This window comes from Schistocerca piceifrons, chromosome 7, assembly GCF_021461385.2.
Source record: "Schistocerca piceifrons isolate TAMUIC-IGC-003096 chromosome 7, iqSchPice1.1, whole genome shotgun sequence".
Taxonomy (NCBI): Eukaryota; Metazoa; Arthropoda; class Insecta; order Orthoptera; family Acrididae; genus Schistocerca; species Schistocerca piceifrons.
In genome coordinates, this window is record NC_060144.1 from 218313829 (window position 1) to 218326782 (window position 12954).

The 12954-nt window shown below is 38.3% G+C and overlaps 1 protein-coding gene across 1 annotated transcript in view; it reads left to right on the forward strand.

The window, feature by feature from the left end:
• LOC124805561 (4-coumarate--CoA ligase-like 1) overlaps positions 1–12954 on the forward strand; it is a 91577-nt gene that overhangs the window by 55969 nt on the left and 22654 nt on the right. The window lies entirely within an intron of this gene.

Here is a 12954-nt window from a genome sequence, read left to right on the forward strand (position 1 = left end):
TAGTGCTCATAGCCATTTTTCAAATACATAATACAGTAGTAATAAAATTAGACTTTTGATTACGTGAGTTATATAAATACTTAAGGTATGGCGTAACCAGTAAATATTTGAGTAATGCAAAAGACATAGCATTGCATGAAAGGTATTCAGCAAGTGAAATTAAAGGAGACCACTCTGTTCAAGGAGGAAAGTAAAAGTGTAGCACACAGTTGTCACAGCATTACACATGCAGATTCTAAGAGTTTACAATCAAGAATGAGAACTATATCAAGTGATGAAACAGTACACATGCAGGAACTAGAGGACAGAGTCAGGAAGGCAGTTACATGATATTTCCTCCACTGAAAAACCATGTAGCATCTTCTTCGAAACAGTAGTAACTGCCGCATACATAGAAGAAGTAACATTGGTGCAGGAAACACATCACGTATTTGTAATATGTGTAGACTGAGCAAGACAGGTGGAATGTGTTCGTTAGCGACATCCCAGAAATCCATTAGTCGCAGTAGTGGCGCATATGCTGGTGGCTCGTTGTTCCACCATACCAGTATTTCAGTTTGTATAGCCTTGAATATCCATGTGATCTTCAGTCCTGAGACTGGTTTGATGCATCTCTCCATGCTACTCTATCCTGTGCAAGCTTCTTCATCTCCAAGTACCTGCTGCAAACTACATCCTTCTGAATCTGCTCAGTGTATTCATCTCTTGGTCTCCCTCTACGATTTTTACCCTCCACACTGCCCTCCAATACTAAATTGGCGATCCCTTGATGCCTCAGAACATGTCCTACCAACCGATCCCTTCTTCTCGTCAAGTTGCGCCACAAACTCTTCTTCTCCCCAGTCTTATTCAATACCTCCTCATTAGTTATGTGATCTACCCATCTAATCTTCAGCATTCTTCTGTAGCACCACATTTCGAAAGCTTCGATTCTCTTCTTGTTCAAACTATTTATCGTCCACGTTTCACTTCCATACAAGGCTACACTCCATACAAATACTTTCAGAAACGACTTCCTGACACTTAAATCTATACTCAATATTAACAAATTCCTTCTCTTCAGAAACTCTTTCCTTGCCATTGCCAGTCTGCATTTTATATCCTCTCTACTTCGACTATCATCAGTTATTTTGCTCCCCAAATAGCAAAACTCCTTTACTACTTTAAGTGTCTCATTTCCTAATCTAATTCCCTCAGCATCGCCAGACTTAATTCGACTACATTCCATAATCCTTGTTTTGCTTTTGTTTATGTTCATCCTATATCCTCCTTTCGAGACACTGTCCATTACGTTCAACTGCTCTTCGAAGTCCTTTGCTGTCTCTGACAGAATTACAATGTCATCGGCGAACCTCAAAATTTTTATTTCTTGTCCATGGATTTTAATACCTACTCCGAATTTTTCTTTTGTTTCTTTCACTGCTTGCTCAATATACAGATTGAATAACACCGGGGAGAGGCTACAACCCTGTCTCACTCCCTTCCCAACCACTGCTTCCCTTTTATGCCCCTCGACTCTTATAACTGCCATCTGGTTTATGTACAAATTGTAAATAGCCTTTCATTCTCTGTATTTTACCCCTGCCATCTTTAGAATTTGAAAGAGAGTATTCCAGTCAACATTGTCAAAAGCTTTCTCTAAGTCTACAAATGCTAGGAACGTAGGTTTGCCTTTCCTTAATCTTTCTTCTAAGGTGAGTCGTAAGGTCAGTATTGCCTCACGTGTTCCAACATTTCTACGGAATCCAAACTGAACTTCCCCTAGGTCCGCTTCTACCAGTTTTTCCATTCGTCTGTAAGGAATTCGCGTTAGTATTTTGCAGCTGTGACTTATTAAACTGATAGATCGGTAATTTTCACATCTGTCAACACCTGCTTTCCTTGGGATTGGAATTATTATATTCTTCTTGAAGTCTGACTGTATTTCGCCGGTCTCTTACATCTTGCTCACCAGATGGTAGAGTTTTGTCAGGACTGGCTCTCCCAAGGCTGACAGTAGTTCTAATGGAATGTTGTCACTCCCGGGGCCTTGTTTCGACTCAGGTTTTTGAGTGCATATTAGGATATTGAGTGTCTATCTCTTCCAGAACAGTTGTGCGTGTGCTTTGGTGATATTGATTATCTCCCTGGCAAGTTGAGCAAAGCTAAAATGAAACATAACAGAACACACATTACAATTTATAATTGAAGAAGCCAATTAAGATGAAAGAAAATATTTGGAAAATGAGAAGTGACATGTATGATGACGTTTGGAGTTCCTAACAAGACACAATTTTCTCGCACAAACTTAGAACAAATACAAAAGTTTAACACAATAATTAACGATAAGGTACTGATGTAAAACTGTACATGTAGTGTAATCATGACAGTAGAACTGAGCAAAAATGATATTCCTAACAGTTGTAAAAGGCAAATATTTCAATATTAAAAAAAAGGGGCAAAAGAAAATATGCATAGCAATAAATACCAAAATGTTACATGTTAATGATTAATGGCAAGAAAGAACGAAAAAGAAATATTATTTCTGTTCACACGTCTAAGATATTTCAGTATTTTACCCAGTTACACACAGGACACAAATCACTACTAATCCATTACAGACACATACAAGGACATGAAACAAATAAACTACAAACACATGCGGGGTCAGGGAACAACCACGGCTAAACTAAAGAATAAGTTATTGAATGCATTCAGAGCATTAGCTACAAGAAAAATCCTGTTATATAGTTTTTAGTCACCAGTCAGAGAGAGAATTATAATTCGTATTTTTAGAGATACTTTCAAAATGCTTCCGCACTGTGTCGTCATCTGACTGCACACTAATCTGCAATGAGTCATCAAAACCAGCATCGAATTTGTTTTTCCTCTTAAAGGCAATCAAGTACTGTAGAAAACAATGTGCAAGAAAGATTTGCTTTCAACTTAATGCAATTATTTTGTACTAATTTCGCAAGGTTCTTATTGATGACTTCTTCAACACTCTTAATTTGGTACGTCGTATTAACGATAATACTTCACTTTTCAGCTGCATCATTATGCTTTTTGGAACTGAAATGCATTTTGGCTGATTCATAAAACGTTTTGAAATTGGTGAATGGTACTGTCATATACAGTCAAAAAAGTCCAAAAAAACTTAGAAAGTGTATCTTTAACTGCTGTACAGTAAACCGATCACGATGAGCGACAGACAGTGCAATCACAGTGTTCTCTATGTGTGATGTTAGCCATTCATCAAATTAAAATTTTTCTATGAAACCAATAGAATCCAATTCTAGTGGAAACTGTCACTCTCTTTTTTTTTCTTTCAGTGTAATATATTCCACCACAAACACAGACCAGGAGACTACTATCTTTTCGATCGCAGTATTAGAATCCAGCTGAGGTACTAGCTATATCTTTAATTGTGTACGCAATCAGTATAATTACTGGGATTTTAACAGAGATATTTGAGTTTAACTCATCAATCTTTTGTGATATTTCATCGTAGGTGATACGGTTTCAGACACCCTCACTTTTATTTTCGTTTATGAGGTACAAAAACTTACGAATATCTGTAATTTGTTCACTTCCGTTCCCCACGCTTTTAAACCTCACAATACACAATGTTGCAAAATAACCACATTCAAGCTCCGCTGCTCCCTTACAACTCATTGTTGACTACGAAAAAACTGAGAGATAACTTCATTCACAGGCTATAACACTTTCACGCCATACGAGTATCTCACAGCTAGTTTTCATGACAGCGCATTTTAGAGAGATTCATGCTCAAATATGGTGCTTATTTGCAGTAGAGATAACGAAATTCATTAAATGAAGGCTGCTGTACTGCATAACAACTGCTCAACGACTACCACCCATTGTTAGACCGCACAGGTTGACAGTAGTTCCAATGACAACGATTCCTACTTACACTAGTAAGAATCAGCGGACACGTAGTAGAAACGAAGACCTCTTCACAAATGAAGGAAATAACAACATGCTACTTTAAATTAGCGCCTCGCAGCGCAGATGTTAACCATTATTTGAATTTCAAAGGAGTAAGCTTTTGTCGAATGTGTTTTGGCGTTCAGCTGTTTTGTTACTGCAACAGCCATTTGAGGATTCTGAAGATGCGCGCATCTAATGATCTATACTGGGAACTGGAAGGATGACTTTTTTGTTCCCTAGGAAGGCAGATCTGTTATGGTTATTCTTTTAATGCAATTGCGCACACAATAGTACCGTTACTCAGGCGGCAGGCAACTCCATTTCATTTCATTATAGCTTAGTAGTAACGCCTGGAGTCCGTTGACATCTAATCTTTCTTTCCTTATGAGCTACACATTGTTCGTAAATCCTAATATTCTCTCTATAGAAATGTAAATTTAATTTTTTTTATTTTTCGCCATATAGGTACAACACTTTAATTTTTCAAGGATGTTGTCGTTTTTAACATTTTACTTCATTCTTTAAATTTTCGTGTTTAACGTCCATTTATGAGGCAACTATTCATTCTTTTCAAGTTGTTAAGAACGAATAATCCACGTGTCTCTAGGAAAACCACAACAGTGTCATCAATAGAGTATTCTTACATATTGAAAATAAGTTCTCATTATCACGTCACTTCCTGTTGTCCTGAAACAAAAGAATCGATATTTTGTACCGGTGTTATAGCCCAGTCAGAGGACATCAAAGAAGGTCGTTTAGCGGAAAAATCGTGTAATCCCACGTTTTTGCACAATGATAGGAGGGACTGTCATGAAGAACATACTAAACATCCTGACCAGTGGGGTGTGAACGTTGGAGTGATCGTGGGGGAGGGGGTGCTTTAAAGGCCACTTTATTGGTTTTTCTCGACTCAACAACTGCACCTTCTAGTGAAAACGTTTCCCAGTACAAAATTAAACTACATTAAATATCCTACAAAAGAGGTCTGATTCATCTTTCTCAGTGACTAATAGTTTCCGTGTTGTAGGGGATACAAAAATCGCAGAGTATTAAATATATTTATCAACGAAATTCACCAACAGCAGTGTAGTTGAGGTGTTATTTTATTTTGTTTTGGCTACCAGTTTGGGCGTTGAAAATGGTTCAAATGGCTCTGAGCACTATGAAACTTAACATATGAGGTCATCAGTCCCCTAGAACTTAGAACTACTTAAACCTAACTAACCTAAGGACGTCACACACATCCATGCCCAAGGCAGGATTCGAACCTGCGACCGTAGCAGTCGCGCGGTTCCGGACTGAAGCACCTAGAACCGCTCGGCCTCCGCGACCGGCGTTCGGCGTTCCTCTATGATATCTTCAGGCCCCGTATTCATCTCTCAAAAATAAACGATATTGTCACACACTGCCATATATTCTTGGATGTCTTGAATTCCAAACCGTTCCCCAAGTGCTTCATCCGAAGATTTGCTCGATGATGATGGATCAACAGAGGCTGATATTAAAAAATATTCTCCTAACGATATAAAATTAATGTTTATCTTTAAGTGAACTGGGTTAAACCTAACTTAAAATGTTTGTACTACATATAAGTGCAGAAGAGCCGTATTACTGGATGAATTGTGTTCCCATGGTGTAACAAAGATGGAGGAGGAAGGTGTGTAGGGTAGAAACGCAAGGGAAGGTAGATCGCCGGATCGTATTCACTCACTTTTCTCCTTCATAGGTGCACAGACCGAAGGTCAATTAGGTGATTCCACACCCTACCTACCCCACTACATGACAAGAAGCAACTTCAGGGTGTTTCACAAAGTTATACGGACCCTCCACAGAGTTCCTTGCGAATGGTGGCGAAGCAGTGCGCATTCGCGCCGGACGGTGTTTACTTTGCTCGAAGTGCTTTAGCGCTATATGGAAATCAGATATGAGTTACTAATAATAGTAAGGCAAGTAACGTATATGGACAGAATCTACGTAAATCTCTGTACACTGTTCTTCGCTGCTAGAGCTGAAATTGATTTTTACTCATCCAGTACGGCAGCTGTAGCGTTCTTCTGGGAAAGGTGACTTCCTCCAATACAAACGCTTCTCGCTTTTCAGTTTACAGACGTCCTTTACCTCCCCAGCATTTCCGGTCCAGTTCTCTTGTGTGAACAGACAAAATAACTTTACTGAGGACGTGTTTACATAGTGGGATCACTTTCAGCTTAAGGGATGACTACTTATTTGCAGGTGTTAAGTGAGCTTTTATATGAGATACGTCCCTGTGTTTTCAATTTGTAAGTGTGATGTTGTCAGTGGCCTACGTAGTATTGGTAGGAAAGGGACTGGACTCCTAAATGTGGCACCTTACATCTGTCTGTCGTCGACAGTGCATGGTGGAACGTGTGTGATTGTGTTTTAGTCACTTGGTGGTGAATTAATGAATGACCAAAACGTTACTACACCTCTTCCAGTATTAACAGTATTACTGGTGGACTGCATAAATCTTTCCTATCGAAGAATTTTTGCCACTTGTAGAGTGGGCTGCGCTGTGTGGAGTCACTTAGCACACACCCACAGTTTATCTTCGCTGATGGGTGTGAATACTCCTTTTGTAATGGGACTGATCAAGTGTAAAGCAGCAATTTACTGTAATGCGTCGCTTGACTTACGTTGAAATATGTGAAGTTCTGTAACGCGTAGGTGACCTACCTCTGCTGTGGAGGGAGAAAATTTAAGCCTGTGGGCCTCTTCAGATTTTGGGAGATCTGAGGATGGGATAATGCTTTTGGTATCGTTCGTCCTGTGAGAAGTATTCCAGACAGTTGGCTGGGGTGATGTGTCTGATACCACACGGGTTGTGAAAAGTATTCCAGACAGTTGGCTGGGGTGATGCATTTGATAGGCCTCGGGCTGTGAAAGGTATTCCAGACAGATGCACTGGAGGCAATGAAATCGATATTGTTGAATGCATATTTACAGCATGTTGCACTTGCAAAAGGCTGTTCAGAGTGATGGACACTTGACACCTCCAGCTGTTGAGCTTTTTACATGCTAAGTACGCATTCATTAAAGTAAAAATAATTCCACTATACAAACACGAGCTCAGTGAAGTCGTTTTGTGTACCACACAAGTGAACTTGATAGTAAATGTTAAGGAGGTACAGTCTGTCTCCAAACTGAAAGGTGAGCAGCGTTCATGGTGGGGGACGCTGCCTCTCCCGCAAGAACGCCATAGGAGACGCTTAAGCGTCAGTTTCTCCTTTAGCAGGACAGAACAGCTTGCACAGATTTACGTATATTCTGTGGGTATGCGTTTTTTGGTTATAGTATTAGTAACTCGCACCTGCATTTTCTGGGAAACAAACGCTCCCGCCCACGTCTGCACAGTCTCGCCAGTGACTGTCGAGGAACTGTGTGAAGGGTCCGTATGACTTTGTACTGGCCTCTTGTGAGGCAATGGGCTAGATAAGAGTGGGGAATCATCTGTTCGACCTTCAGTCTGCAGACTTATGAAGGAGGGAAGTAATCCGGCGATCTACCTTCCCTCGCACTTCTACCCCGTACCTCTCCTCTCTCCACTCTCTTACGCTCTCAGAATACAGTCTACCCCTAATACCCTTCTCCTGTACTTAGATGTGGTATCCATATTTAATATTCGTTTTTAACCCAGTTCATTTAAAGATAAATACTAATTTTATGCCGTTACAATAATATTTTTAACAACCTGAAACGCGGAGATCATTAGACCTAGAGAAAAACCAGTACCAACGTCTTTTTTTTTTACGTGAAATGTAAAGTAGTTTAGTATGCCGACCAGCCAGGTGTTGTGGCAAGTGATCGCTGTCTCAATAACATACAGATGCGTCTCTGAATTCTGGCCCGTGTTTTGACTGGACCAAAGATGGGATCCGTCCTACACGTTGGTCGGGGGGCCTGAAAATTGCGTAATATATCCCGAAACTGATATCCAAATAAAATAACCATTTGGAAATCTAGACCACTGAAGATATTTGATCTGACGTACTATACTGAACAGCCGAGGTACTGCAGCCATTTGTGAAATGATGGACATGCAGAGACGTAATATACTTTGAAACGTCCCCTTTAAACAATTCTACATGACTGTGCTTAAACTGACACACAATATTTTGTTAGCGCAACGCAATCTGACTTTCAAAATTCCCTACAAAAGAATGGCCCTGACTAACATTAAACTATACCTTTCACAAATCACTTACCTCACAAAAATCTTCGCTGCTCAAGCTACTGCAATACAGCGAGCGCCACTACTGCCAGCTAAATAAAAGATTCAAACTATCGAAGGCACTAACTACTGATAGGGATAGTTAGCAAATGAAAGATATTAATAGAGAACAAACAATGTATTTACCTTGATATCATCATATATAAATATAGCAGTTCATGACAAATTTCAAAACTCCGCCATCTCTCTCCCCACATCCACCACTGCTGGCGGCTCACCTCCAACTGCGCAACGCTACACGCTGTTCACATCCAGCTGCCGCTGCCCAACACTACAATGGCAGACAACAATGCAAACTAGCCACAGACTGCACACAGCACAGCCAGTGATTTTCATATTGAGCGCTACGTAACGTTGCCAATAAGAAAACATAAACAGCCTACTTACATAGAGAAAACATAAACAGCCTACTTACATAGCCCCCATGCTCCCCACAAAAAATTTTACAAATTTTTTTTGGGCAGTGGCCAATAATGATTTGATAAAATTTTTCATAATTACAATAACACAGAAATCAAATGCACACACTTATTGATATTATGTTGGTCACAAGCTCAAATTTTCTCACAGTCTATAAAGACAGTCCTGATCATTCATCACAGTGAAACTGCCGTTTCTTTTCTCAAAGACTGAGCAGAAAAAGACAATGCACACGGAAGTAGTGGATTTCCATGCCGTCTTGAAGAAGTAGTGTTGTCCTTCCAACGGAAAGACAGCGCTGACTCTTGACATGCTGACAGGTAATGGGCCACAATGGAGCAAACCCACAGCAGAGTCATTCGAAGTTTTGAAGAATATTGGTAGGTAGGTCATCACAGAGCAGACCCACTGGAGTCCTGGTAGAGATTGTGGTATTGGTGGGCCACCAGAGGTGCAGACCCACTGGAGTCCTTGTAGAAATAATGGCATGGTGGGTCATCAAAGATGCAGACCCACTGTAGTCCTTGTAGAGATGATGGTATTGGTGGGTCATCAAAGATGCAGACCCACTGTAGTCCTTGTAGAGATGGCCAGCAGCCATCTGTTGCGATCTGTTGCGACTGTGCAGGTGCACAATCACCATCGAAGAGTCTTGCGAATAATATAGCAAGTCCATAACCACCACTTGTGCATTCACAAAGTTTTTGGAATTGTCCTTAGAACCAGCAATGCTGTTATCCAGTCCCTTGCTGAATTATTAACACACGTGCAAACACTAACAGTCCCTACTTCTCACATATTGTCCATATACTATGACCAACAGAAACGTGTGCAGTGAAATGTAACTTACAAGTTAATAATAAGATGAACTGGTGTCAATTACAATTTTATAACATGAGAATACAATTACAAAGGTACAAAATACATCATTAAAGAACATAACAATACAGATAACATTTGTAGTAAAACAGGCGTTACAAAAGAATAGAAATAGACATACACGTCAGTGTTACAGGAATTATGACATGAGTACATACATAAAAGATCAGAATAACTTTCGAAACATCAACTTCACACATGAGCATTAAAACAAAACAGAATAAATAATGTGTAAGCATATTTATAAGGTAAATAACATATTATTAATGCAAATTATATTTGAGGATAACAGTATTCCTCATCATAGTGAATGTAACTTAGAATTAGAAGAGAAAAAAGTTCTATGAAACAGTACACAGAGACAGGAAGAAAACAAATACACAAGGGTACACAAACATATGGTGGGATAACACAAAAGGGAAAGGACAGGGTTTGTTTTACTGCAGTATTTTGCATGGAGATCTCCCTTTGTTCATCATTATTCCCAAAAAGTCCTATCTAAGCCTGCTTTCTGTATTCTGTTCATATTTCTTTCAAAATAATTATTTCTGATTGTACAATACTCATTCGGGCCCAAATCTTTTTCATATAACTTCGCAATGCATTCTTTACCTATTCTCCATAGTCAGTTTCTTATATAGTCTACCCCCTCTTAAGCTAACTTAAATCTACTGAGCTCAGATGCTAAACTAAGGGACGAGGCAATGCAGCAGCACATTATTATTATTATTTTTATTATTCTTGATTGTTATAATTATTTTTTGATTGTTATAATTATCATTGTACTACTTTTATAATCTCTATTTCTTTCTTTAACATTAATACTGTATAACATGTTATATGTCCTAATTTTCTGTAGACACTGAAATTTGTTGAATCTGAGTATGCCTGGTTAGGTGTAAGAGAGGGCCTGAAGGCCCTAATCTTGCCAGGTAAAATAAATGCATAAATAAAATAAATAGTAAATAAAACAATTAATATAAACAGCAATGAAAAAAACGCAGACTTGCGAAGCAAGCAGCATTAAGAAATTAGCAAAACAATTGTAATATTACAACTAATCTAAGGCAATGTGCAGCAAACAATAAAAATAAATCATTAGTAAAACTGGCTTAACAGAATAATGTAAAGTCAAATTCAATAACACTATGCCTGGCAAACAGCAGCAACTTATACCTAAACATGACATAGCTCAAGCAGAAAAAATATTACAGTAAAAACAACAATGCAGATAAGGGAAATGTATATTCACATCTTAATGTCTATGTAATTAAAGTGGTGCACCACAACAACTTATTGTAAAAAAAATATTACCATGTACTTGAAAAGAAAATTATGTGTCCAGTTACTGTTACTAGTCCCTTCTTATTGTTCTTTCCTTTCCAAGTGCTCCTTTTTTTTTTTAAAGAATGTGGATTACAAAATTATCATTTAATAGATCTGTTGACAGAAAGTGTTCACATTAGCAAATGCATCTAAGTTTATTTTATAAAACTAATGCTGTAACACAGCTGGAAAACAGGTATCAAATGAAATAAGCAATTACGCAAACCAGAGCATACAAATATCATTCAATAGTCATGTGACATTTCATAAGTTAGTAGAAATTCTCTCAACTCTCGTAGAAAGACGCTTGTCGTAATCAGGTGTGCAGATGTAAAAATATTTCTCGTCATTTCATTAGGCATTTTAGTAAATATCATAAATTACGAGCTCCACAGTATGCTTTCAACAAGGAAATGTCAATAGCGAGGACAATGGCCTCCCCTTTCCTTTATTCTACCTGTGCTTCTGATGAGGCACTCACTAATGACTTGTTCTCCCGGCGTCTGACACAGCTGCGTGCCCACGACGCATTACGTGCAGGTGGTCACTTAACTTTCTTACGGAAATATTTACGACAGCAGTTTCCGCTACTGTGACAGTCTCATATACAAAATTTCACGGGTCGAGAATTTGCGTTGCAAATGTGTAGAAACAAAACACTATAAATATAAGTGTCCAAATAAAATATTCGTCAGCATTGTGATACAGTCACGCATTTACACACATTTCATAACTCTTAAAGTATGCTTCTTGGTTTCCAACATACTTCTTATTCCTCATATACGGTAGCATCATCTTATTGATCATAAACATATCTCAACAGCATAGTACACATCGTTGTCGTAATAATATCATAACACCTCAGTCAATTCTCAAAATCGTCGTAGCTTCCTCCAATAATTTCAAAACCTAAAAAAAATTCTCTGCTCATTTCAATAGTGTCATCTACCTCAAACGTACTTTAAAAATCATGCTCCCTTACCAAATATATCATTCAAAGCTCTCATAGTATCACAATGGTTCTGAAAAAATATGAGCATTTCACAAAGTACAGACAAAATACAATTTCATAAGTGTGAAGTTATCCAACTGTGTAATTGCGTAAACATCTGTCTCTGATGTAATAAAAAAAAGTTTAGATAGCTGTGTAATTTGTGTGTTAGAGAAATATGGTACCGATGTGTAAAGTTGTATAAGCAAATACCATATTAGCTAGGGTTCCTTGTGGTTGCCACACACATGGTACACAAAGTAAGCGTGTGCCCCCCTGAGGATTAATGTAATTATACCCTCAGGTGTTACAGATTACAGCAATGAAATGAAATGTATCACTGAAAACCTTTGTATCATTGTACTTCAAAAATCTTTAAAAATACATGTTTTAAGTACAAACTTAATCACTCAAATGCGTGTCCTGTAGCGCTAAATGTGCGTCTTGCTGTAAGATAATTCTGTGGAAGTGTCGTACTTATCGTCCTACGAAAGCTAAGTTCTGCAGAAGTCAGTGTACTTACCTCATGATAAACAAAAGTGAAATGCTTTGCGTATAAATGTCTTAGTTATTACACTTATTGCCGTGATGAGGAAAGTACTGTGCTGTAACGTATTGTTGTGCTACGGAAAAGGCAGTCTCATTATAGCTATACCACAAAAGTTACTACTAAAACATGTTTTTGTTTCCAGAAGAATTCAGAAAACTGTGCAGATATAAAACAGATACCCCGCAAAAGCAACATTGTAAATTGTCACTCATTAGTAGCGTCGTGATAAAACCGTGTAGTTGTCACATAAACTAACCACTGTGTCGTCTGGTATCTCACAGAAAGTACTTTAAACCCAGAATGTATTTGCAAGTAAACCAAAATGTTGCATTAAAATCTCATTAGCAGTACCAGTATGTGTCCTAAGTATGTAAGCCTGATAGTCGTTACGTAATCGTGCAACTAACAAGCAAGAATGTACAAATACAACACTGTGTCGTCTGTTCACTATAACAATGCATTCGTAATTTCTGTTTAAAAATGTTCCCTAGGTTCTAGACTGGATATTTAACTTCAAACATTGTTGCATGTTAACAGTTTCTTAAGTCTGACAAAGCATACTAGAAATGTGAAGTGAAAAGTTTTATGGCAAAGACAAAGTTAAAAAGC